This window comes from Alexandromys fortis, unplaced genomic scaffold (assembly GCF_014885135.2).
Source record: "Alexandromys fortis isolate MF-2015 unplaced genomic scaffold, M_Fortis_MF-2015_v1.1 scaffold_5, whole genome shotgun sequence".
Classification (NCBI taxonomy): Eukaryota; Metazoa; Chordata; class Mammalia; order Rodentia; family Cricetidae; genus Alexandromys; species Alexandromys fortis.
This window is the reverse complement of record NW_026067924.1, coordinates 25,661,863-25,688,926: the sequence shown is the minus strand read 5'-3', so window position 1 is coordinate 25,688,926 and position 27,064 is coordinate 25,661,863. Positions and strand designations below refer to the sequence as shown.

Genomic DNA, 27,064 nt, shown 5'->3' with positions numbered 1-27,064 from the left:
TTTCTGCTTGTGAAATTTTCTTGGTGAAAGAATCAAATTATGGTTTTATACAACAGTAATATTTCCCTAACCGCTTCATATTCTTTTAGCAGAGCATTCCAAGAAATCAACCAACATACTTCATATGCATATATATATTTGTATACATATACACAGATTATGTATATATAAAATGTTCTTTGAATGACTCTTCAATCTCACTTGTATTTAATTGAAAGCAATGTGTGAAATTAAACATACTGCCTGTGTTAGACCAGCTTTTCTAAATGTATTTTATCTGGTGTAAAATAGTTTGTTCCAGATTTCTTAGTACCTGCTTTGGAACAAACATAAGGAGGCTGATATTTGTTTACAGTCACACTACACAGAACATTGCGAGGGCTGCAACACGGCAGGCTTGACACCACATCCACTACTATAAACACTTGCTGCAGGTACACACAGCCCACTCAAATGTTCAAGATAGCATGGGGTGGTGGCAATCAGAACGAGGCAAGGGATTAACCATCCTTCTAACACAGAGGCAAAGTGTGTTATTGAGTATGAAAGTTTTCTGTTCACTCGTGTTAAAGACAGGCATTAGACTCTCTTCAAAGAATGTGTTTGCCAAGCACAGCTACTTGGGAATAGCCCCAGTGCTCTGCCTCAAGAGTATCCATACTTCAGCTACAAAGAGGTCCCATGTTTAGCTACTTACTTACTTATTATTTTATATGTTTGAGCATTTTGCCTACATATGTCTGTACATCACTAACATGCCTGGTGCCTGTGGAGGCCAGAAAACAGCACTGGATCACCTGGAACTGAAGTTGAAGATGGTTCTGGGAATTGAACCCCAGTCCCCTGTAAAAATAGCCAGCACTCTTAACTATCGAGACCTTTCTAGGCACCTGCTCTTCACAGCACACCAGAGTTGTCTCAAACATGACCATTAAAGTTGTATAAATAAAGAGATGCCTGGAAAACCCCAAGGTGCATTTTTTCTCATCAAAAACTTCATTTTATGCTAAATAACAATCTTGCATTTGAGTTTATGTTATTCTCATATTGCCAATTTAATTTTGTTTTAAGGTAAATGAAATAAAGTCTACCCTTCCTTTTTGCTGTACTTAATATTTTCTGTCTTTTAATTTAAAATGCAATTAAATCATTCCTTCCCTCCATTCTACCTATCCCACATACCTCGCTCCATTCCAAATTCTCAAGACCTCCTCTTCTTCAACCAATATTGTTACATATACATAGAAACAAATAAACACATGAGTACAACCTGGTGCATATGTTTCTAGGGTCGATCACTTGGTATTGAATAACCAATCAGGGGGCTCATCCTTGGGGAAGAATGGTTCTCTCTCCCTCAACAGCTGTTGATTGTTTGCAGGTTTTACTATCACACATGGCTCAAGTTGGTCTCAAACTCTTTATATAGTCAAAGATAACCCTGAACTTCTAAGCATCTATCACTTGGGTGCTGGATTCCAGGGATCTACCACCACAACCAGGGCTTTGATCTTGCTAGGAAAGCAATATACCTACATTGCTATGTTTCAGCCCTGCCATTGTGACTGTCATTGTATGAAAATTCAAAACAAATACATACAATGACAATGAAAGATAAAGCGACATTCATTTTTTTAATCTCAGAAGATGAGTATGCACACACATGTGTGTTCTGTCTACCATCAAACTAGTCTCACTTCCAAATGGTAAATTCACTTGACTTTGAAACTTTCTACTGAACTCACTAAGTGACCTAGACAGTGTTCTCTATATAATCATTACTTTCTGTTCTTTAATGTGCTCAAGACAACACTAGAGGAGTTAGTATACTAAGCTAAAAGATATGTAGTCTATGCGAAGAATCAATGTACAATTTAAATCTAGAGTGGATTTCTGGAATTTTCTCATCAATATCCATATTGATTCTAATTTCCTAACCATCCCTCCTCTAAATCAAATGTTAATATCATAATTCTATTTGTATCTACTTATCTAATGGGGCCACTGATAGGATCAGAAACCAATACATTATCTAAAGATGTCCTTTGGCTACTAATAACCCATTTTCACCTTCCTGGGTGTGTGGAAGTGATGTCATCCCCATAGGATGCATCAATAATTTACTGGGTCATAAGACACTTAAGAGTCTTTTGGTCTGTGGGAGAAAGGAACCATCACACAGCCCCTACCAACACCAGCCGGGTATGTACCCTGTACCTTCTATCAGCACATGGAGGCCATTCTTCTCCACCCTGGTTTTGCATCTCTCTCTGATGAGATCATGTGATATTTCTGGGCTTGGGCATAGTTTCTCTTAACACTCTCACAGGAAATTTGATTACTCTCTCAGGAGCACTGAGTAGACAGAGGTTAGCAATTAACAAACAAACCAGCTCTGTTGAGAAGAAACAATCTTCTTTCTCAGGTGTAGTGGGCAGCCTCCACTGGACACCCATGGTTTTACTTTATAGGTGATTGTTGAATGCAAGGCTTCTTTTCACTTTTCAGTGAGACAGAGACCCAGAAAATACAGGCACAGGGAAAACAGATGTCCAGCTGAGTTAAAATAAGACGAAGAGTTGATAAACTTGCTAAAATAAAATTATCTTCAAATGATCATCAGATCCTGATGAAGCCCTTCCTTTTTTTATTACTAGTATTTCCAGGGAATGGAATAATTTTTTTAAGAAAAAAGAACCTTCCCCATCTTACACCTGTGTAAGCCATGCCATTTACCTATGGCAACTGTGTCTTTCATAGGAAGCGAGCACACTGGGCTGCTCACTCCTGCTGGCAAATGCTGTAAGTCAGGACTTGTTTTTCTTCTCGAAAGCCAGTAACTAATTCTTTTCTAGCATTCGTATTCTTTGAACTCACTCACTCCCTCAAAATTAATATTAGTGGGTTAAGTAATCACTCAAATTGTGTGTGTTAGAGTTTTTAGTAAAGACCATGAAAAATGAACCTCCTTTGCAATGAACTTGCAAACAATTGCAATAACCCATTTGTCAAATGAACTTGTTGGTGCATAAAGAAGGCAAATGTTAAGTGTGCGGAAGGGTGGACCACTTATAATAATTCTTGCAATGATAACTATGTAATTAGCCTGTAAGTTTTTACCCTGTTTTATAGTAACTGACTCTAATCATATTATCTCCCAGAGCCATCCCTATGAGGCAGGTAAAATAAATAAAAATTATAAGAAAACAATGAAACATCTTAATGGCAACAATGATAATGTCTGGGGTGTCCTTGCTGTATCAAGTTGTATGTGCTTAAACATGTGATGATATAGAAAACCAGCAGAGATAGGTATGATAATTTTCCTTCTCACTCCACCAAAAATCCAATAATGGAATGGAATCTGTGAAGAAACTGAACAATGGCAGAAAAGGGTTACAGGACTATAGCTGTATAGAAAGTCTAAAGAGCAGCCAGCTCTGGTAGGAATAGGAGGATGGTGACATCCTGCAAGGAAAGGAAGGGAAGGATCAAGAGAGAGGAAAAGAGAAAGAGAGAGGAGGACCAGGCAGGAGGAAGCGTGGGAGAACATAGGGCACGCACTGATCACCAGAGAACCATATTAAAATAGTGAAGCTAAACAGTGAGTCCTATTAATGCCATCAAGGCATGTTAATATTATATATTGATATAACCCAAGTTTTATAGCTAATTCCCTTCAGGTATAAAGGAGGAAATTTATAATTGGGCCAGTGTTCTACAGTAGGAAATAAACTCTAAAACCCAAAGGCAAAACATAGCCATCCAAGCCTGCTATTTAAAAAAAAAAAAAGGAAGTAAACAGCAATGACAAATCTACAACCTAAAGCGTGGAAAACTGATGTCTCTCAGGACATCAGTACTGGGACCACAGAGGGCAGGGTGTGAAGGGCAGCTAATATTTTTATCATAAGTCTTGGGAATTATGTGGTAATGTACAGTATGTCCTGCCCTCATTAGCTTTATAAAATTAAGGTTACATATGAAAAGATACATAAGTAATCAGTTAATAGGCTAAACACTAAAAAAATATTAAGATCAAATACAGTTCGTTGCTCTTAGTTTTTCTTTTGTGGAGGTTACATGTTAGAAACTCCATCTGATTTGCTGGTCTTTGCTGTCTAGGTTACATATCAACTAAAACAAACCATTTTGATAACACACACACACACACACACACAACATCGGAAGGGCTATATCCAGGCTCCCTAGCTAGATAGGGGCCAAACACAAACCTAATGCCCAGAAGGACTTAAGAATCTATCATAAGTCTTTAAAATCTAAGTTACCCAGTACCTTGCCTGTATAGGAGGCCAGTATATTTTGTTTCCTTCTTATTCCAAGTCTGGTAAGGAGTCCATATTTATATGTTAAACACTTTTAAAAAATCATCGGCAGACAGCTGGGCCAGTAAAGTGCCTGGCATGCAAGCATCAAGACCTGACTTTGATATCCAGAACCACCATAAAATAATATTATGGTGGTAGGAAATTTAAAATCCAGCACTGGGGAAGCAAAGACAAGAAGATCATTGGGGCTCACTAGATAGCTACCCTAACCTCTTGGACAAATTCTAAGTTATGAGAGTCCTTGTCTCAAAAAACAACGTAGATGGTGCCTTAAATATAACAACACGAAGGCTGCTCACGGGCTTCCACAGGTGTATGCATATACATGCTAATGTGACTGCGAGTGCTCTCTTTCTCTCTTTCTACTTTAAAAAACCAGAGCAATGGAAAACATTTGAAAAATTGCAATGGATATAGCTGGGGAATATTTTATATGAATTTTACAGACAAGTTTCCCAAGTGGAACAAAATAAGTTTCAGGACACCCACTGCCTTGAGACTAAGGAAAGCAGTTAGATGCTGGAAGACAAATGAAATTGTCCCTGGATCTCTTATTTTGCCTCAGTGATGTTTGCCACGACTGAGAACCAGGTGTTGGGGCGGGGAGGGGGGCAATGAAGCAGACTGAAAACCCTTATTTAGAAATGGCAGATGGTTCTGCTGAGAGGTCAGCTCCAGAAAGATCAGAGGACCTCAGCATCAGCAGAGACACGAAGACTGCAGGAACACGGTGGAGAAAAGCCACCATGTACTGATAGGAGGGCACAGAACGTCCTGGGGCTGGGAACTGAAGTGTCATGGGGTATGAGGCTTGTGGGAGGGCTGCTCTCCCCTCTAGGCTGGAAGATTTTGGAGCCCAGGACATGTCTTCAGCCCCAGTAACTGATTGATGCACTTGTCCTATGGGAACAGCATCACTTCAGGAGTAGAAGTGGGTTATGAGAGAACAAAGGACATCTTAAGTAAACCCGCGGCTTCCGACCCTCTAAGTAGCCACATAATATCAGCATACAAATGTACACGTGGTATTAATTTTTGATGGGGCGGATGGGGGTAATTAGACAACTAAAATCAATAGAAATAAAAAAAGAGACAAATTCAGACAAGGAACAGTTGATTTCAGGGATCCATAAGAGGGAAATTACAGTTGGAGAACTGAGGGGTGTAAACTGATAAAACTGAGAAGGACTTCACGTTCAAGGCGCACAGAACATTTTGTCATTGAGAACCAATTTTAAAATTAATACCAGACAAAATTCTACATCAAACTGTTCTTTTAAGTGACAGAAAAGAACACCGAATATTCTAAATTAAATTGCTCTTGTGTCTAGAAACTCAATGTTTCTTCTTGGTGTATTCCTCAGTACCAACCACCAAACACTACAGACCTTTAGGAGAGCTGTAAGATCATGGGGATTGTGAATATTATTTATCCCTGAACTCCCATGTTTTTCAGGTAAAAGATCTTTCAGCTTCCTAAACACCTGCTCTGAATCCACAGTTATATGAAAAATGGTTTCTGGTTTGACTGGGAATCCAGACCAAGGTAAGTTTCCCATAGATGTGAGAGATGGGATAGCTCACATCCAGCAGAGGCCCTGTGCCTAGGCAGGACAGACCTCAGTACTCTTGAGATTGGTATTCACCGAGTTCCAAAGAAACTGCAGCCCTCAGACTGTCTTCTATTCAGTCAGTTTTGACTTATATCATAGAGAAACTGCTCTGTTCATGATTTTACCAGATCAACATCCTTCTAGCCAACCTTATTCTTGAGTATTCCTTAAGGCTATTTCTTCTGGCAAGAAAGAGGCAGCTACTTGATAACTATTTGTCAAGCACAAAAAATTATTTTTAGTGTGTTTAGAAATACCTCAAGACATAAGATTTTAAATGTGAAAAACCTATTTAGTTTTATAACTAACCCTTAGTTAATTTAATGTACTTCAGAATAACTGAAACACTAGAAATTCCATTAGTTGGGTTTCTAAACATTCAAGATTCTCTAGAGGTACAGAACATACATATTGCACATGCGTTTGTAAAATGAGGGGTTACTAGGTTGATTTACAGGGCCAACAAAGGCATTCTTCAGGTTGTTTAGATGTGGAAAACAGATGTTCAGTCCAAGAAGTTGGAAACTTTGGAACAAAATGAACCAGTGACACAGCTCCAGGTGCTGAGGGCCTGGAAGCCCACAGCAGAATTGCTGGGCCAAGCACAGGTTCAAAGTCAGAGGGAAAGAGGCAAGTGACAACAGCATAAACAACAACAACAACAAAAACCCACACACTTCCTCAGCCAAATGTCACCTGTAATCCCAGGACTCCAGAGACTGAGACAGGAAGATTTTGAGTTTCAAACAGGCCTGGACTACATAAAAAGACCTTGCTGAGCGGAAGGAGGAAAAGAGGGAGGGAGATAAGGAAAGCATAGGATGGTAAAGAAGAAAGAAAGGGAGGAAGGAAGAAAGAAAGGAAAGGAGGAAGGAAGAAAGAAAGGGACGAAGGGAGAAAGGGAGGGAGGGAGGGAGGGAGGGAGGGAGGGAGGAAGGAAGGAAGTAAGGAAGGAAGGAAGGAAGGACCCACTATATTTGCTCAAAGTCAGTTAAGTTTGAACACCTGCTCCTGCCTCCTTCTGCTGATATTGGATATTTTATGACATTAAGAGATCAACAGCTACTGGGCAGCTACTGTGACACTGTCTAGTTGCCCAGAAATGTCCGACATCAGACTGTATCAGGCCTTTTCTTTTAGGCCACCAACCAGCTCCCAAATCATGACACAGAGACTTATTGTTAGTTTTGGATGCTCAGCCGTAGCTTAGCTCTTTTCTGGCTAGCTCTTTTAACTCAAATTAACCTGTTCCTCTTTATTTACCTTTAGCCTTGGGGCTTTTTACTTTCTTTCTGTATATCTTACTTTTACTGCTTCTTGTGTCTGCTGGCTGGAGCTGCCTGGCGTCTTGATCTGGGTGTCTCACTTATTCTCTCTCCCTATATCTTTTTCCTCCTGTTTATTCTCTCTGCCTGCCGGTCACACCTATCTGTCTCCTGCCTAGCTATTGGCCATTCAGCTCTTTATTAGACCAACTGGGTGCCTTAGGCAGGCAAGGTGAAACAGATGCAACACATCCTTACATCGTTAAAGAAATATAACATAAGCAAAACTAATACACGTTCACACAGTTAAAGTGATAGCCTGCACCATAAACAAATGTAACACATCTTTGCCTAGTTAAAATAATAATAATATTCCACAACACAGAACTATCCTGCTCCACCATTTCTTCCACTTTATGCCCTAAAATTTCCATGCTTTTCTTACAACATATATATTGTGAAAATGGGCATTTGCCTGTCTGTTAATTTGTTTCGTACTGCAAATTTACCCTAAGACCTATTACTTGCTAGGCAAGCTCTCTACCAAAGAGTTCCATCTCCAGCCCCTTTAGAACACTGCTTTTTTGGAGACAAAAATCTAAATTGACAAGGCAGGCCTTGAAACGATCTCCTGCCTCAGATTCTCGAGTGAAAAGGGTTGCAGAGCTGGGCTCCCAGGCCCACATTAAATGAGTGTTTATGGAAATTGAAATCCTTAAAAATTAGTTAATAAGTAGGGTTTCTCTTATTTACTTCTAACAGAAAAAGAAAACAGACCATTATTGGAGATAAATCTAGGCATGTGTGTCCATTTGCTTGATTGCCCCCACCCCCAGCATACGCAAGGCCCTGGGTTCAATCAAGGGGAGGAGAGGAGTGGAGAAGGGAAGAGGAGAGAGATACCTGAGCATTCATTTATTCAAATTACCATACATTAAGGAATCATCCCATCCCAGGACAGACAGTATTTAAAGACAAAATTATGAAGTCTATTCTAATAGAGCTTCTACTGCAATGGGTGTTTCAGAAAAGAAAATTAAAAATAAACTTATGTCTGGTGACTATGAAGAAGATGCTGTGGGGAGGGAAAGGTGCATGGTATTTAGATGGGCTGCTGTCACAGTGAGGTCAGGTGACTTCTAGGGATAACTCTGAGAATTTGTGCAGGTTTCTAGGAAGAGAATTCTCCCAAGTGAGGCTGGTTGTGTAGTCCAGTGGGTAGAATGCTTGCTTAGCCAGCAAATACAAAGCCCTGTGTTGGCTCCTTGGCACTGCACACACTGGATGTGCTTGCCCTGATGCAGGCCTGTGATTCCAGAGTTCAGGAAGTGGAGGCAGGAGGATCACAAATCCAGTTACACAGCAAGTTCAAGTCTTGGATGAGTTACACAAGACCCTGTCTCAAACAAAACAGAACAATAGGAATGTTCCAAACAGATACAACACCAAGGGAAAATGCACTGCGGTAGAGCATTCTCTGTTCTTGGGAGAGACACAAACCTGCAGAGAGTTTTCTCTTATATGGTAATTGTTGCCTGAACCATCTATCTACTCTGGATCCCCATCTATTTAAACCTTTCTGGTCCTTTAAAATCTCTCTCTAGTGAAATGCCTTAAAGGAATAAATTCCTGTTATCCTTCCAAAAGGATTTGGCTTCTTACCCCCGAATCCAATGAACGACTTGGCTCAGATAGCTTTATTTTACAAGTGAACATACTTGTAGATTATAAACACACATCTAAGGTCAAGACTTTGCCACAAATTGTTTTATCACCCCCTGAACCCAGCTGCCTTATCACCATCTTGTCCATGCTGCTCAGGAAGCCGAACAGCAGCATCTGTAATAGGCCTGCAATTTTCAGAAATGACAAGACAGGGTAATACTGTGTTACAGCTTCATTTGATCTGGGCTTAGGAAATACATCCTACGGCATCCTCTGTTCCAACTGTAGTGGGAGGGAGTTATTTCTTGGTTGAAATAAGTATTGAGGTAAGGGAAGGTATCCTTATTATTTGTGATTTGAGTCAGTTTTCTGTTCTGTCATTGAGCCAAGCTGGCTTCATACATGTGTCTTGTCTAGGAGAGCATCATGTTCGGGCATTGTTTCCCTTGGATTTCTGTAGATAGTTGGAGATTAAGGGAAGGTGTCTGGTGTTAGGTTGACACCATCCTAGTTCATATTTTCTGTTGTCATAGAATAAGATGGTTGTTTCTCAAGGGACTGAAAATATAACTCCCTCTCTAAAGCAACCATTTGAAAAGTCCACTCCATCATAAAAGTGAAAGCACACAGATGGTCTATGAACTTGAGAAGTCCATGTTACTTTCAATGAAGCATCCAGGTAACTCAGCAGGTCACCCAATCCTGCGCAGTGGGAGACCTGTCACGTGTGGCGCATGACACCCATAGAAGGCGGTGCATAGCAGCAACTCAAACCTGTCACTCCTGGGGAACTCAGGTTTCATCCTGTCAAGCAGTTCCTTTTGAACCTTTCAAAACAGCCCTCTGGTTGGACATGTAAGTGCATATGTCTGCCATCTAGTGGCAGTCATCAGTATGGTCTGTCTAACTTTTTTCAAAACCAGTCAATGTATATTTTCAGAAAATTTTAAACTAACCCTTATAGTTAAGAGGTATGTGGAAGAGGACACAGGGTAGGGATGCTCACGCATTCAGAAGGGGCACACTGTTCTAATGCATCCGTGTTTCTCTGGTTTTGACACCAAGGAGGACTTCTCAGAAATCCTTTGTGGATGCTAGAGTAGGTCCCATGCATTTTCAGGAGAATATAAATCCCACAAAGCCAGTATGTTTTTTTCTTATCTAGTCTCCCATCTTTAGCACTCAAGACTGTGTCTGACATAATTCAAGGGCTTAATAAATTTAACGAACAAAGGCTTGGCCAGGAGGAACACTGGAATAAGAGCAGACTGTAGATAGCCTGTCTCAAGGGTCTTTATTACCACAAGAATGTCTGAAAATCTAATAGGTTGATGATTAATTTTTTTATAAAAAAGTTAACGATATACAACTTTATATTGAATTTGCAAGAAAGCAGTTAGTGTACGTGATTATTAAAACTTACTCATTTAAAAAAAGACAGTGCAACATAAAATGTCTTGTAACATTGAGAAAAAAAAACCAAACTATGTTCATGTTTCAGAGTTTTCATGTCATCCGAACTAGTGTGTGTTTAAGGCAATGACTATCTTACCATTGAATTTTTGAAATCCCACTGTTCACATAAGTAGTTTTATATGTCCTTTCTCTGTACCTTCTCAGAAACACAATCCTCTAATTTAGTATCTTACGCTAACAAGAATATGTCCTCTTGGGCTGGGGACATGGGTCCGAGTTAGAGTACTTGTCCGGCATATGTGAGGCCCTGCGTTCAGTACTCGGCAACACACAGACGCTCACATCCATCTGTTTATGATAGCTGCATGACATAACAAAAGAAGCTAATAAAAAATGTCAAAGTCGCCTACATCTGAAATGCAGTTTCTGTTTATAACATCTTTTGAAAAAGACTAGCCGTATTTCTCAAAATATACATCTTCAGATACCGCGGGGTGCATCTGATGGAGGAAGTTCCTTCTTGCTTCTACACCTAAGATCCGTTTTTGCTTTCTGTGCTTACATTCCACTGTGAGCGAGCTCTCCACTCTTCACGAGCCGGAGACACATTCTAAGCTGAATGACTCATCTTAACAAGGAGAGGCGCTAAGCTAATGTAGCCCTTTGCCAACCCAGCTCTTAACCTACTCATGAAAGAATCTGAACCATTTCTCTCTCTTCAACTCAGAAGTCTGAGATCCTAGCAAAGCGAGGATCCTTCTGGAAGTTTATTCGGAATGCAGAGGTGTAACCGCCATCTCTGTTGTGATTCTGCTTTGGGAATTTGGCTTCAACCCCCAAGTCTTAGCCACCAAATATGGTGCCTACCCGGTTTTAGCAACATCACCCCTGTGTTAGTTACTATTAATTGCCAGCTTCATAGGATCTAAAATCACGCAGGAGACAAATCTCTGGGCATGTCACTGAAGGAATTTCTAGATTGGTTTGACTGCAGTAGAACGATGCACCCACAACTGAAGCACGGTTAATAAAATCTCAGGGTCAGAAATTGGGGTTCAACCTGAAGATCTGAAAAGTAAAACAACCAGCCACGGGCTCTTACCTTGACTTCAGTCTGAAAATGGCAGTCCTGCCTCCCAGAATCTCAGAATGAGACTGTGTCTGAGAGTTGTCCTTCCCTGTCTTATATTCATCTCTAGAGCTGGGATTAAAGGCTTGCACCACCTGATTTCTATGACAACTAGTGTGGCTACCAGGATTAAAGGTGTGTGTCATTATGGTTACTGGGATTGAAAGTGTGTTTTAAGGTAACCTGATCTGTAAGGCTGACCAGCAGGACTGTTCTACTCTCAGACCTTCAGGCAGTTTTTATTTATTAAAATGCAATTGAAATGCCACTACACACAACCTCGCACAATACTATGGGCTGAGGTCACTATATCTCCAAACTGAGCCAAAATACAACTCTTAATTTCTGAAGCTGAATTTGTTAGGTGTTCCAACAATGCAAAGAAAATAGAAACGCATCCAATCCCACACCTCTGAGCTGGAGACCTTTTCTGCTGTTGCTGAGGACCTTCAGCTGTCCGCTATTTGCAACCGCTGACAATCAGTTAAAAAAAGACCACTTGAAGAATGCTGGCCAGTAGAATCAGTCGGCAAGAGGAGCCATTTGAGGAATGCTGTCAGAATAACCACTTCTTGAACATGTGTGGTCCACCAGTGGAAAAAAAAAAAAGTCACTACAGGGACCAAGCACCAGGCTGGTGAAGCTTGGAAGCTCAGCTAGAGGACTTCTGGCATGTTCTCTACACCAGTCATTGGGACCAGTGGGGATTGCTTCCCATTCCCTAATAAATCAGCTATGTTGCTAATACCACGGTACCAGAAAATCTGTCACACCTCAAATTTCATCTTCTCCCCCTGCCCCCAAAGATAACAGTAACAGAAATTTAGTCAGTACATAATGGAAGTTTATAATACACCAGACATTTCATCAGGGCTGTGTCTTTGGGCTGTATTCATGAATAAAACACAAGTTTATGATTTCAAAGCATCATTCAATTTCATGAGATTTAACAAGATTATGATCTTGTGTACAGGAAAACACTGTACAATTGACCTTTAATACAAAACCATACATACACACACATACGTTATATAGGTAGAGCAATTTTTATTAAAGGCTATTAGCTATATAGTACTGACATAAAGCTAAGATACCATTGGGGTATAATAGAAAACCCAAAAATAACCCCAAACATTCACAGTCAACTGATTTTGCCAAGTATAATATAGCAGAGAAAGGCATTATTTTACTCAGCAAATGGTGTCTAAGAAAAGTGAATGTCTATGTACAAAGGAGGGTAAGTGGACCCTTGTACCATACCAATTTCAAAACTCAATTCAAAATATATTAAAAACTTACACAGGAGACCTATACCACAGTACTGGAAGAAAATATAAAGAGAAAGCTTTATGACACTGGCCCTGATATTTGGGACCATGACTCCAAAGCGTAGGTGATAAATGTGGGATTACATCAAACTGAGAAAACACTTCTGTATAGAAAATGAAACATTCACATGGTATAGAGACAGCCTACAGATCCATAGAAAATGTTTTCAAACCATGCATCCATTAATATCCAAAATATGTAGGCAACTCAATGGGAAGGGTGCAGTACAAGTTAACATCAACCCAAATACCTAAGCATTTCTTAAAAGAAGACACACAAATGGCATAGGCAACAAATGAAAATATTGTTGTACACAAAGAACCCACGGTGGGTGGGATTAAAACATACTGGGATTTCACTGTACATTTGTTCAAATGTTGTTACCAAAAAAATCAGGAAAGATGTTTGTGAGGAGACAGAGAAAAGTGAGTCCTCCTCACACACTGTTGGTGGAAATATAAATTAAGACAACCATTATGGAAAAATGGGGTCCTAGAGAAAGAAACAGAGCTACTACATTATCTAGCGATCCAACCATTAGTTCTATATTCAGAGGAAATGAAATCCATGTGCTGAGGAGATTTATGAGCTCCCATGCTCATCACTGCATGATCGACAATAGACAGACTACGGCAACAATCGAATTTTCTGCAGTGAATAAACTGTGCAATGCATGCACACACACACCTGTAATGTACATGTGCACACAGAAATGTGTACACACACTCCACACAGAGAGAGAGAGAGAGAGAGAGAGAGAGAGAGAGAGAGAGAGAGACAGAGAGAGAGAGAGAGAGAGAGAGAGAGAGAGAGAGAGAGAGAGAGAGCTAGCAACACCATTAAAAGCCTTAAAAGGAGAAATTCCTTCACTTGCAGCTACATCAATGAGCTGTAGAATGTCAGATTGAGTGAAATAAGCCAGGCAGAGAAAGACAAACACCACCTGGAATCTAAGAAAGCCAAACTCATGGTGTAGAATGGTGGTTGTGAAGAATGGATGGAAATCTTGGTCAAAGGGTACGGCATTTCCAGTAGTCAGAATGAGTAATATCCAGGGATCTATCCAACAGCACAGCACAATGAGTCTGGTTAATGGTCATAGACAATGTATTATAAATTTGAAAATGACCAGGAGAGTAGATTGTGAATGTTCTTACAAAAACATTAAATATATCAAGTGACTAATATGATAATTAGTTTGATCTGTTTTTATAACATTTGCATATATCAAGTCATCAGGTGAGACACCAACTTTAATTAACTGTATGCTAGAAGAGTTGCTTGGTGAGATTCTAACCCCATAAAATGGGTTCTATGACATCACCATTGCCAGCACCATCATTACCTGGTCCCTCTGCATTGATCTAGACATTGGTTACTGTGTCCACGGTGGATTTCAGGGGTTTGAGGATTCCAAAGAGATCTTGTAGCCAATGTATCATTTTCTCTATTTTGTTTCACTTAAAAAGCATTTACTTATCTCTATTTTTTTCTATCCTTAATATCTGGTCACATGCCCATAGACATTATTTCACTGTATGTCTCTAAATTATATCCTGTTAACTTTTCCCAAATATGAGAATGATTACATCAAAAATAAAAACTGAAAATACTAGAGAAAAAAATAAGAAGAAGCAATAGACCGAAAAATAGACAAAAATGGCCACTATGATTGTGTGTTATTTTTAGGTCTGAATTTCCCAGCAGTCAGTGCAAAATAGAAACAAAGATAGCTTAATTTCATTTTCAGAAAATGGCTTTCATTATCACCAAAGAGGCTCAATTTTTTTTCCTTGTACTAAGTTCTACAAGAAATACGTGCTGTCTTAGGGAAGAGATATCAATGAAGCCAAAGAACCCAGTATTTTAGAGTTTGAAAGATGTAGAAATAGTCTTTTTATGATTTAGCTAATCCAGACTGCAGCAATCTCACGCTATTTCAAAACGGCAACCCCTATTATGTTATCTCATTTACGGTCTGCACTTTCATGTCATCCCCATCAGTTTGCTGATGCCTTTAGGTCCTTCAATCATCCATCTGCCAACCTCTACCCAAGGAGATGTTCTATCATAGCTCTAACACAAAACAGTTTCGCTATTTTAAAAAAGTCTTAACTATGGTGCACAGGCTGGTCTGGAACTGTGGGACTCAAGTGATGCTCCTGCTTCACCTACTGATTAGTGGAGCCTACAGACGTGGGCCACTTACCTGGCTTTAATTCTGATATTAACATAGCGATGAGGATCACTCATCATCATTAAGAGTTCTCTTCACTCATTTATTTTTTGAGTTCTATAAGAATTTTCTTTGCCAGACTAGATCTCCTGAGTAAATTGGGAGCATGGGAACCGTGGAAGAGGGTTGAAGGGGAGGGGAGAGGAAGGGAAGGGAGCAGAGAGAAATGTATAGCTCAATAAAATCAATCAATCAAAAAATAAATTTTCTTTTCCACAAATATTATTATTTCCACATCACACCCGAACACACTGCTCACACCAAACTTTAGTTATTTTTTTTAAATCTCCCCCTTGTTTCTTTCTAAATTGCATGGTTTTGTTAAATATGTTAAAAATCCCTGTTAAAAAAATTTGTTATTTTTTCTGGTTTTATTTTAACTTTGTAGTCATTTCTGAAACAAGAAAAATATGTGCATACATGGGTGTTTTAGATAAATAGCTGAATATGTGGGGCTGAAGAGAAGAGTCAGCCAGAGTTATGAACCCTGGCTGCTCTTGCAGGGGACTTGAGTTCAGTTCCTAGCACCGACACAGTGACCCACAACTGCCTTTGACTCTGGTGCTAGGCATTCAGACACCCTCCTCTCATCTCTGCGGGAGCTGCACGGATATGGTGTATATACGTACTTGTGTAGGCATGCTCATGCACAAAAATTAAAAACAAATCTTAAAACATGGACCAATATCTATGCATTCATAATTCAGAATGTGCTACATTTTTTCATGGATCTGAAAGATGTGGAAATTTACGTATCAATATAAAGTTAGCGATATGTGTGTTTATCACCTAACAGCATGATTTTAATGTGTTATCAAATGAATGATCTCTCTCTCTCCATAAATCTATTACTCAGCTCTGCTAAAGGCATAATACTAGCTTTGTCCTTCCAGGGCAGTATTTGTGCCTTATTTTCACAAACCCAAACTGCCTTATGTAATTCTGGGAGGAGAGAAACCCTGCAGGAAAAAGCAAAAAAAGACACGCTTAACTGATATGAAATTCAGAGGAAAACACATTTCTATACTTCGAGACCATTTTAAGTGGATGGATTTTTATGCAGTTAAATCAGTCAATGTTTTGGAATGAACTGCAGATTTTAAAAATAGGGAGGTAGATTTACATTTCAAATCAAGTGGCAAAACTCTATTATTATCAAAGGTTTGTAGCGAGTAAACGCTATAGCATATTTATGTTAGTCAGCATTCCATCACTATGGAAAATATCTGAAATAAGTCAACTTATGAACAGAAAAGGTCTGTTCTTTTTTCCCCTCACAGTTCCTATCCATGGTTTATTGGCCTGATTGCTCTTAGCCTATTTGGAGACAGAGCCTTGTAATGGTACTATGTGGTAGAAATTATTCACCTTATGGAGAGAGCCAGGAGGGAGAGGGAATATTCTCTGTGGTCACACACTGGCAGTCGCCTAAAATCCTCTCCTTAGTATCTATCTATCTTTTAAAAGTTTCCACCTTTCTAGATTGCATGAAGCCGGGACTAAACCTTTAATGCATGGGCTTCATGGGACAAAGTGATACAGAAAAATGGCTATTTTCAAAATTACATATGTACGACATTCACATTTTATGTGTTATGTTTTATTTATATAACAAGACATCCATAAAAGCATATTTTATATGTAGATGTACTCATCAATCATCTAAGAGGAAGACTGTATTTGGGTATGGTAAAGGTGATGTCAAATGAGTCATCTTACTTAAGGACTTTATGGCCTGATATCTGAAAAAATTTATAGATGTACATGAGCAAACCAAGAGTGTGTTGGATCAATGATAAGACTGAGATTCTGACAAAGTATCAGGAAAAATAATTGCTAACAAAAAGCGTTATTTCAAATAATCCTTGATAAATTGATAAAATCTGGATACCTGGAGATATGGATGAGAGTTTATCCTTCCCAGCATAATGACAAAGAAGAAAGTACAGTCATTATTGATGGTTAAGAGAAAGGAAGTCTTGAGACTTGAGACTGAACCTAAAATGTAAATCATACCAGGACCAAGATGGTTGATGTACGACATTTAGTGATTATGACATTGGTATAATTGGCAAGGATGTCAAAGATGATATTGGAGTCAGGACAAAAAAAATGATAAAATTCAACATCAGCAGGAGAAATCTATACAAATGAATTGAAAAGAAAAACTGTAGTCAAATAGATGATTCATAGATCTCAGACCTTAAAAGGAAGGTTCACTAGGCTTAAAAACCCAGACCTCATGCATCAAGGTTTGCATTTTCCTAAGTTCCTTCCGTAGCTGAAGGCACATTAAAGCTAGAGAGCTTGTGAACTGAGCTGCTGACGGCAGGAAAGGAGAGAAGCCAAGACGTTTGAGCTACGACTTGGTTGAGTATTAGGATCCGGTATCTGGCACAATGTGGGAGGGAGAGGGAGGAAGTAAATCAAGACTATGTGGAAATGTAGGATGATCACGCTGTTCATAGAAATGGGAGGCCCCAGGAGAGAAGCAAGAGGGGGAGGAATGAAAGGCCCCTGAGCAAGTGTGTCATGACGGTCCTCCCTTCGGGAGCTAAGTCAGTCTGGGGAGAGGGAGTGATTCATGCTACATGGGTATTGGAAACAATGAATATGGATTATGTTGAGAAAGCACAAGGTGTAAACCGAGGAAGCAGTGTTGGAGAAGTAGGTAAGAGTGGAATACTCAGAGGAAGAAGAACCAGGGTAGAAGAGACCAGGAAATGGAATGTTCTGACAGTTAGGGGGGTAAATATGTTACTACGAGGCCAAGAAAAGACTATTGGGTTTAACCGTGACCCAGAGGTTACAGGTGACTTTTGGAAAAGGACTTTCTATGCTCTTCGTAAAGATGGAAGCCAGAAGTCAGAGATTTTGTGTCGGGTGATGGTGAAATGTAGAGAGGACTGAATGCTGTCTGATTCTGCCTCTCATTGCTCTCTAGAACAAACCAGCATGTAGAATTAATTTTTCAAGGCGTAGGCTGCTTTGTGAGACATCTGCCTATAGAGTCATATAGAAGGTACTTGTGGTGGTTAATCTTCATTGTCAACTTGAGGGCCTCTAGAATCTCCCAAGAAAGAACACTCTGGGTGTGCCTATGAGGGATTATGTAAACTATGTTAGCCTCCAGGCATGGCTGTGAGGGATTATCTAGATTAGAGTAAATGGGGTGGAAAGACCTACTGCAGAGGGCACCATTCCACTGGCGGAAGTCCAAGACTGAAGGAGAAAAAGAAAGAAAATAGCATAGGCATTCATTGTTCCCTGCTTCCTGACTGCAGATGCAATGGGCCAGCTCCATCATTGCTCCTGCCACATGACTTCCTTGCCCTGAGACTATGAACCCAGTAAGTCTCTTCTCCCTTGAGTTGCTTTTGTTGGGTTGTTTTTAACCACAGCAACAGAAGCAACTAACACAGTACTCATTGATGCTATCTGACATGTTCTGAAACACACGTTCATTTCCTAACGCCCACAACCTGGGATTCCCTATTACAGTAGAACACGTGATTGAGGTAAGGATCTGTGAAGGAAAGGTTTCCTTGGAGTTTTCTGGGTAGGCTGTTGATGAAATCACATGGGCAGGAGACAGCACATAAAAAGGAGGAGCTACAGTGATCATCGGGGGGGGGGGGGTGGAATTAGGGGCTCAAAAGTTAGATTCAGATGGTGTGCATTTTCTAGAGTTTTCAGAGTGATTATGTTCCCACTGATACCTTGATTTCAGGCTTCTGGCCTCCAGAAGGTAAGGGAATATACACTTGGTTTAAGCTTGAAGTACAACCTCTCACACTGTCTTCCATCTCTGAGAGGGATGAGAAGTTCTCACTTCATGTTGATTATATAATGTTAGGTACTCTAATTGTATATTCAAAATAGAGTAACTGTGCTGCCTGGTACACCAGAAACAATGACATGAGTGTCACAACAGAGATAGCATTCTATGTACATAAGTGATGAGCAGAGATAGATACCTTTGATAGATATCAATGCTTGATAGATGAAAGGTAGGTACTTATAAATAGATGAAGATAGATTATATGCTCAATGCTTGATAGATGAAAGGTAGGTACTTATAAATAGATGAAGATAGATTATATGCATACACCCACACGGGACAGGTATAGACAGTGGTGAAAAATAGGTGATATAAAGATATAGGTAAATGATATACGTGTATATGAATAGATATCAATGGCAGACAGAGGATAGAAATTGATGATGGGTATGTGATAGCAGTTGTGGGAAGAAGAAGCCTTGAATGAGTGAGGAGCCAAGTGAGTGTGTACTGTTGACTTGGGCACAGGGTCAAGGACTCTAAATCCTCAGACCCATGGGAAAATGGCAAAGCCTTACCTTGCTGGTCTGAGTGTGAATGTTGACATTGTGTGCAGAAAAGATCTGTCATCGCCTTCTCCTCCAGATACTTAAGGCCTGACAACTTTTCCCGTACAGGGACTGGTAACTGAGTTTAGCTAAACCTGTCTCCTTTATCCAGTGGTATAGTATAAGCCCTGCCTCCTTCCTTGTCCATCTGTATGTAATAACCCGGCCTCCCTGTTCAGTTGTAAGAAATAACCTTGCTTCCCCGTGCAATTCTATATAGTAAACAACAGTAAGCTTCTGGGCTGCGGGGTTCGTCCAGCAGAGAAACCAAACCACCTGATTCCAGTTTTCCTGTCTTTGTGTCAGTTTGGCTTTTCTTTATGCCCTTGCCACCCAATCATGTCCATTCCTGGAGCCACGCTAGATGTGCCAATCAATAAGAAGGGGTGTAGGGAGCAAAGATAAAGACAAATAGGCAGCTATGATCAAGAAGTGCTAGACATTGATGGAAGATGATAAACAGGTATTCATTTTAAGTGGATAGGCAAATAATAGATATTGATGACGGGTGGGTAGGTAGATTTATTCATTTTACTCAAACTAATAGTCATTAAATTTAACTTATATACTCTTTATGCAGTCAACTTTGAAGAAAATCAACATGAATATCCCTGGAGTTATCCTTGGATGTCAAATGTAATACCAAAGACAGGAAGTCCAACTAGAATTCAGAGGAGAGAGAAATGACTTGCAGTTACTTATGCAGAGGTTTGTCAGCTTTTGATAATTTAATGAATTAAGTGATCAATAATAATTTATAACAAGGAAAGTAGAACAACATCTTAGGGAAAGCTGCAGAGGGTTGGTGGTCCTGCATGGTGGGAAGGAGATGCGGACGAGGAGATAAGAAAGGAGAACTCCAGATAAAGTGATTCCACAGCCTCCCGATGGCCCCCACAGCATTCTATAAACATGATATTACACTGTCACTTTGTGGGACAAAGAGGACAGGACACCACCTATGAATAGGTCAGTATTTTCTAGTGCTACAGTTTGAGGGGTGTCCACAGAACACAAGTAGTGTTCTCTCTACTCACAACATGGAATATCACACATGTAACTGCATCCAACAATATTTTTTCTAATGAACACACACACACACACACACTGAATCGACAGTTGCTACTGATTTGAAACAAAGAACCCAAGCAGTCTTTGGAAAGATAGTCTGTTGGTCTGTGAGGTACAACTGCATGGCAGCTTTTCAGAGGCAAGCCCTGACTTGAAACTTCATACAGCCATGAGCGAATGCATCAACGAGCAGTGGTGACCAGATTTCTGCCATCTGAGCCCATGGAATAGGGTATATGTTAGCGAGAAAGTGCACCCAAGCCCACAGTCGTATCCTGCTCTGATGAATGACCAGGCTCGGTAGAAGATCACTGGGACGTTTCGTGCCCTTAAGTACAGGGTGGTCTCCCAATGGCCGCACGTTCTTTGAAACAGACTGACATCTGATGCTGCTTTGACTCATCTGAATTGAATCTGCAGCAAAGTGGTTGGAAGATATCTGACCTGAGCCAGGCGGCCTTTGCTGGTGTCACTTCCTGTGTCAGAGGTGACCGAAGGTAGAACGTGTCATGGCTCAGCTGGTGTGCCAGATTTCAAGGGAACACGGGGGGCAGGAAACAGGCGGAGGCTGGGCCTGAACAAATGACCTAATGGAGGATTAATTCGGCAGTGGATCCTCAGCAACTCAAATTACACTGGCCAGGAGGGGTGTGGAGGACTGAGATTTGATCCTGCCAACAATGACAGACAAGGCCATTTTTATTTGTTAGGTGAACTTGGCAACGCAAGCCTCTAGGCAAAAGTGAATGCTACACTGTCAGGACTCGGACTGTGCCTTAGGTCCAGGGTTCTGTCTACCCTGGAGGTGAATTGAAGACTGAAAATAATAGAATGGAGTCTTGCTCCTGGAGAGAAGTCTTGGCAAGAGCAAAACGGACTGTCAAGGTCATTGCTAAAAGTTATTCCAGGCAAAACATTAAGCCTAGTGCGGAAAAGGTGAACTGAAAACACAAAAGAAGCTTAGCCCTATGAGCTGGCAGGAAGATAAGAGCTCAGGGTTAGGGGCCCAAGGAATCACTGAAGACCACAAGGGTTAGAGCAAGCGGATGGACCTCAGACCAGATCCTTCTAAAGAACAAGTAAAGTTGGCTGGCCATGGAGGCACTTGCAGAACACAGGGGACCAGCAGGGGCTCGGACCCCTCCATGCATCTGTTGGCTTCTTTCTTGTCTAATTGTATGGCTGGCTAACTATAGATTTTCATATTCTGGGTGGTTTCAGGATGAGATGGGATATTTGTGGGGAAGACAACAGCTCAGCATGTACTGTAGGTGGTCATCATGGTCAGTGAAAGTTGAAGTCGTAGGAGAGGAGAGTTAAGAAGGTGCCTGCCTGCCAGAGTCCTCCAGTCTCAGGAGGGTAGGGACAGGAAGCTCTAACAGGTGGAAGAATTTAAATTGCCAAACTGCAAGGGAGAGCCAGCCAGACGAGTGTGCACACTGCCAAAACTCCTGGGCAAAAGGCACACAGTGGCTGAAGGTTGAACTAGCAGTCACCCCACGGTGGTTTTTCGTGTTCTCTCTCCGGGACTACTGAGGGGTCATGGTGTCTGATTTTGTGCCACTGCACAGTGCCTCCGAGTTTGCTCAAAAGACACTTCTGGGGCTGGGATAATAGCTCAATTGGTAAAATACTTGCCTTGCAAGTAAGAGGAATTGGAGTTGAACCCCGGAACCCATAGTTTTTTGTTTGTTAAAGTCAGGCATGGCAGCATCCACTTGTCAGCTCAGTCAGTGCTGAGGAAATATAGATAACTGGATGTCTGGGGCTTGCTGGCCATTCAACATAGTCTACCTGGTGAGTCCCAGACCAATGAGAGACCCTATATCGAAAGCTCAGGTGGAGAGCACCGGAGGAATGAGGCTGTTCTCTGGTTGCTGCAAATACGTGCAAATACTTTCATTGACACTACAAACCCACGCATCTGGACTTACATGAATGAGTATGTACCAAACAAAATTATGCTTCTGTAGGATTCCATCCTTATGCCAGTTTTGAGTTGTGGATGGGCAAACATGACCATCCCCATACACCAGGCAAAGATAAAAGCTCAGGGAGGGCTTGCAATCTTCACATAGGGCTTGTGTGCCTCCTTATTTCCAACAATTTCCAATGTCAATGAAGGTCTCCACTGACCAGGAATTTAGCAGTGCAAAGCACTTTAGAGAACAGTCAGCTAGGTCCCTAAAAGGTATAGCTTTGGCTCTTGCAGGCTGTCTGTAAGGAGCACGCTGAGGAGCCACACGGAACACTGAATGATCTGGAGTCAGGAGTCTGCTTTGTGCTTGATCCAAGGCGCAGGCAGTTTCCTTAACAGAGAGCAGAGGCTGTCAGACACTCAGTCTAACCTCCACTTTGACTGGCATTTGCCTAGTGTTAAACGAATTAGATGATCCTGTCATGAAGCCAAGACTTGCCTTTGAATTTGAAAGTCCAACCCAAAGGGGTAAGAAACAGAACAGAACTTCCACCAGACTCAAAGAACTGTCTAGACAAAAGAAGTTTGGCATTGCCTTTCATAAATATCACATTTTGGGAAACCATGTATACACTGCTCTTAACAACTGGGCACATTTGTGTATGCCAATTCATTTAAAATATAAAAATAGTAAAGGGGCCTGGTTAATTATTTTGTTGGAGCTATACATGCCTTTTAAAATATTTTTCTGTGAGGAAGATATATTTTCAATTCACAAGCATACCCTGTGAAAGAAAATATTTCCCATTAGTCATTCTTCAGAACCATGCTGAGAATGCAATGGGATTAGTCACAATATACCGTGATGCAAAATTAGGTTTCAGACACGAAGAGGAGCTGGGTCCCCATCTCTGTAGAACTCCTCATTCATCTCTGGTGTAAAGGGCCAACGCAGCTGCTTTGCACGTAAACGTCCCCACACTGCAAACCTGACCCCGCCTCTTCATCGCTACAGTGACAATGTCCAGGCCATTTAGGTGTAAGCAACTGAATCTGCCAAGGCTAACAGCATTATTAGGCAAGAACAGTATGTTGGCTCAAGAAAGGAGATGATGTTTTAGGTTAAAAAAAAAAAAGAAAACGAAGAAGAAGAAAAGAAGACCTAAAAAAATTTACTTCTGAAAGCTTTGGAACATAACCTTGTAGTTTCTATTCCGTTTATTAATATGGATTCAAGAAATCCTAGCTATGCCCATTACCCCCCTCCCCACAACGCATGCTCAACAGGTTGCCTGCTATTAAAGACTAAACTATGATTAAAAAGAGCTTGCTTCTAATATATTATGTCTTAAAATGACAAGTTTTTCTTTTCTGTAAAAGATAAGCCATTTATTTTTATAAGGAAAGATGAAAAAGATGCATTTTAAAGAGCATATTTATCCTTGCTCGGTAAACTCCAGAAACAAATATGTCTGAAGCAAAATTTGTCCATCCCTCTCGCAGGAAAAAGCAGTGGGCCCTCCCAGATTTCCCGAAAGCTTATGAGTTTCTTATATAAGTTTTTGTGTCTGTCTAAGACAAAACTACTCTTATCGTAATACGTAGTCTTCGTCTAAATCCCACCCAGTTCCAGATAGTCTATTCCTTCAGATTATGCTCTTGCCTAACAATAATTTTCTATGACAAAAGACATACGCTCACAGGTTCCTTTAAAAAGGTCTGCCTTTTACCTCGTTTTCTTACTAAACTATCGAACCCATTTGAACCATGCTTCACTATTGTCTTTAAAAGTCTTACATCACTCTTCCTTTCATGTTTAATTCAACCTCACAACATTCCTCAGTCTAGGGAGTAGTTTCACATCAGATCTGCGGCCACTGTTTTTAACTTAGTAATCTGTGTTACAGTTCTATGTTCCATGGAAACCACTTCAGGAATGACATGCCTTCCAGCATCATGGTAGCTAACAGCATGTTAAGCTAATTGAGACAAACCGTTGTTTAGATTTAGACAAAATTCTAAAGACAGAGTTATCCAGTGGTGGATGTGTGATTCAAACTGCACTGCTGTGGCCTATGAGAACACACATGGAAAAGGCAAGCATGATCCCTGCACATGTGTACCCCCCAACACCTGGCACAGCAGGGAGCTGCAGGGATACAGCAACTGAAGCAGAAAGACCTCATTCTTTTTCACCTCCATCCCCTGCCACCCTGCAGCCCTGTGTGCATTTATTCTAGGCTCTCCTTTCTCCTTTTTGGAAGGTATATCTTCCTGTAAGAGCTCTCCCAGCAAATCCACTAGCATTGTTTTAAACACAGGAAACTGTTGAATGGTTCCTGCAGAACGAAAGATTTCCTAATATGAAACCCTCTGGACTCTGTAATTATTAAGCAGGTTTTAAGACTATGTTCTGTTTTCAAACAGTAATCCAGAAAGGGGGGGGCAAAGTGCCCCCCCCCCGTGTGTGTGGTGTGTGTGTGTTCGCATGCGTGCGTGCCTTGGGGAAATGGTACATTCTCAGTTTTGTTGAATCTCAGAGGCCAAGAGAAAAATGAAAGATCTGTTGAAAGCACACAGGGAAATGGTCACTCTCCCTAACAGCAGAGTCTGCCACCCTTACACAACCTGGCCAACGATATCAATGGGGCCGGGAGGGTGGGGAGCGGGAGATATGCTGACAGACTTCGGACAGGTTCAGAAAACACTTAGACTAAAATCAAAGTCTGCATTTAAAAAATGCGTCCATATGGATGCAAGTTCCCAAAGCTTGCTTCCCCTCCTACTTCCACCCTGCTTGCAAGGAGAGTCTAACCAGGCAGGGCAGAGTCACAGTTCCAGCACGCACAGCACAGCGTGGAGTGGACAAGTGAATTTTAACCCCCTTGAGTCAGTCATTCCCCCTAACCCTAGCGGTTTAAAACCACGTAGAAATGAACAAGCTCTGCTCTGTAAGGAGGTTGTGCGGGGAGCGAGAGAGCGCCACAGGAGATCGCCTGTAGTCTAGTTGCCGCGAATAAGCCAGAGTAGACGCGCACCCTGGCTCAGTACCCTCTCCTAGGACACACTAGGAGTGCAAAAATCACCTCTTTGCTCCATAAACGCAACCCCAGCAGTCGCCCCTCGCTGTGAGGTTGGCAGGGGTCTGATTTAGCTCTCCTAAAAAAAACGAGATTAAAAGGCACACACAGGACCCAGCGACACACAGACGCACATTCACACCGCTCTGGACCACCCCTGTTTCTCGTTTGGATTCCTCATTCGAGGGAGAGAAAAAGAAGCCCAAGAGAGCTGGGTGGGCCGACCGGGGCGCTCCCTCGGACACCGAACTACCGTACCCGTGCTTTTCCAGCCACTGAGGTGCCACCTCCGCATTCTCCACCCAGGGTCCCCGCGCTCCAACTCCTTATCAGATCGATCCCGAGGTTCCGTCCCCCCAGATAGACAAAAATCACCTTCGTCCCTCTCCAGTCCTTCCTTTAAACTCCGCCAGCAAACACATTTCCTACGGCCACGGAAAACTTTTCCCCCCTTCTTTCACCACCAGATAAGGCAAGAAACCGGGTCAGCGGTCGCCGCCAGCCGTTCTGCCCTGAGCCGTGGCGAGCACCGCGTGTCCTTACCTGGCAGCAGCGTTCCAGGTGGCTGTCCCACGCGGGTCTTCCGCGCCTCCGGAAATCTCTTGGACCGTCCGGTCAGCTCCACCGAACCCCGGCGTCTCGTAACACGGCGTTCCGTGGCGGCAACTGTCCTCAGGGTCGCTCGCGCACCGGAGCCGCCCTTCTCTGCATTGCCCGGCTTCTGGGTGCAAGCGCAGCTGCGGATCCTCCGGGCGGGTGGAGAGCGCGGGGCTCTCGGCTGCAGCCGACCTGGCCCGCCGTTGCGCTCCCGGGTCCGAGCGCGCTCCGCCCGCGGGCAGCTGCGGCCGCGCGTCACATGCCGCCTCCGGGCAGCAGCCGTGGCACCTGCCCGGGCGACCGCACTGGGGCTCTGCTGGTCCGCCCCCGGGTCCTGCGCGCCCCTGCGCGCCCCAGCCCTCTCTGATCTCGCCTTAATTTTTTATTTTTTTTTCTTACTCTCTGGCTCTCTCTTTCCCCCTCTCGTTCCTTTTCTCTCCTTTTCTTTATCTCCTATTCTTTTTCTCCAAAAGAAGGCAGAAGGCGCTCCAAGTGGGAGGAGATCTGTCCCTCCCTACGAACTCTTTCTCTGCCTGGTGGTGGCGATCGTGGCTACTGCTGCCCCTGTCCTCCTCCCCTTCCTCCTCCTCCAGCGCCTTCTCCTTCTTTCGGTATAACGCACTAGCCGCCTGCTGGAGCCCCAAACCTGCTCTACTTCTGAGCATGCCCAGTGGCCCTGCGGGCGCCTTGCTGCTGCTCCCCGAGTGCAGACTTAACTGCTTTCTCTGCTTGGCAGGGGTGAGGGAAGCTGGTTGAGGGAGATCCTGGGTGCTTTGGGGTGGGATCGCTAGAGGCTGGGCATTGAGCCCAGGCAAGGAGCGTCCACCGACCCAGCATGGCCTCACGTACTCCTTAATTTTGAGCCCCGGTACTTCAAGGGCGGACTTTGATCAGGATCAGTTTTCGTGTTCCCGTTGGAATTTGGAATGGGTTTCCTTCAGTTGCTTTGAAGGGTATGAAGAATGCGATTTCTTGGGTTGAACTTATAGATGAGCAAAAATACAGGA

General features: G+C 42.0%; 1 protein-coding gene across 3 annotated transcripts in view; it reads right to left on the bottom strand.

Annotated features, from left to right (window-relative positions):
* Positions 1–26,136, bottom strand: part of Chrm3 (cholinergic receptor muscarinic 3) — a 446,349-nt gene extending 420,213 nt beyond the window's left edge. Inside the window, exon 1 of one of the 3 annotated variants that reach the window (XM_050142313.1) lies at positions 26,004–26,136. The gene's annotated coding sequence lies outside the window, so the exon portion shown is untranslated. The remainder of the gene's footprint in view (positions 1–26,003) is intronic. The other 2 variants (XM_050142311.1, XM_050142312.1) reach the window with 2 other exon arrangements.
* Positions 26,137–27,064: the final 928 nt, after the last annotated feature.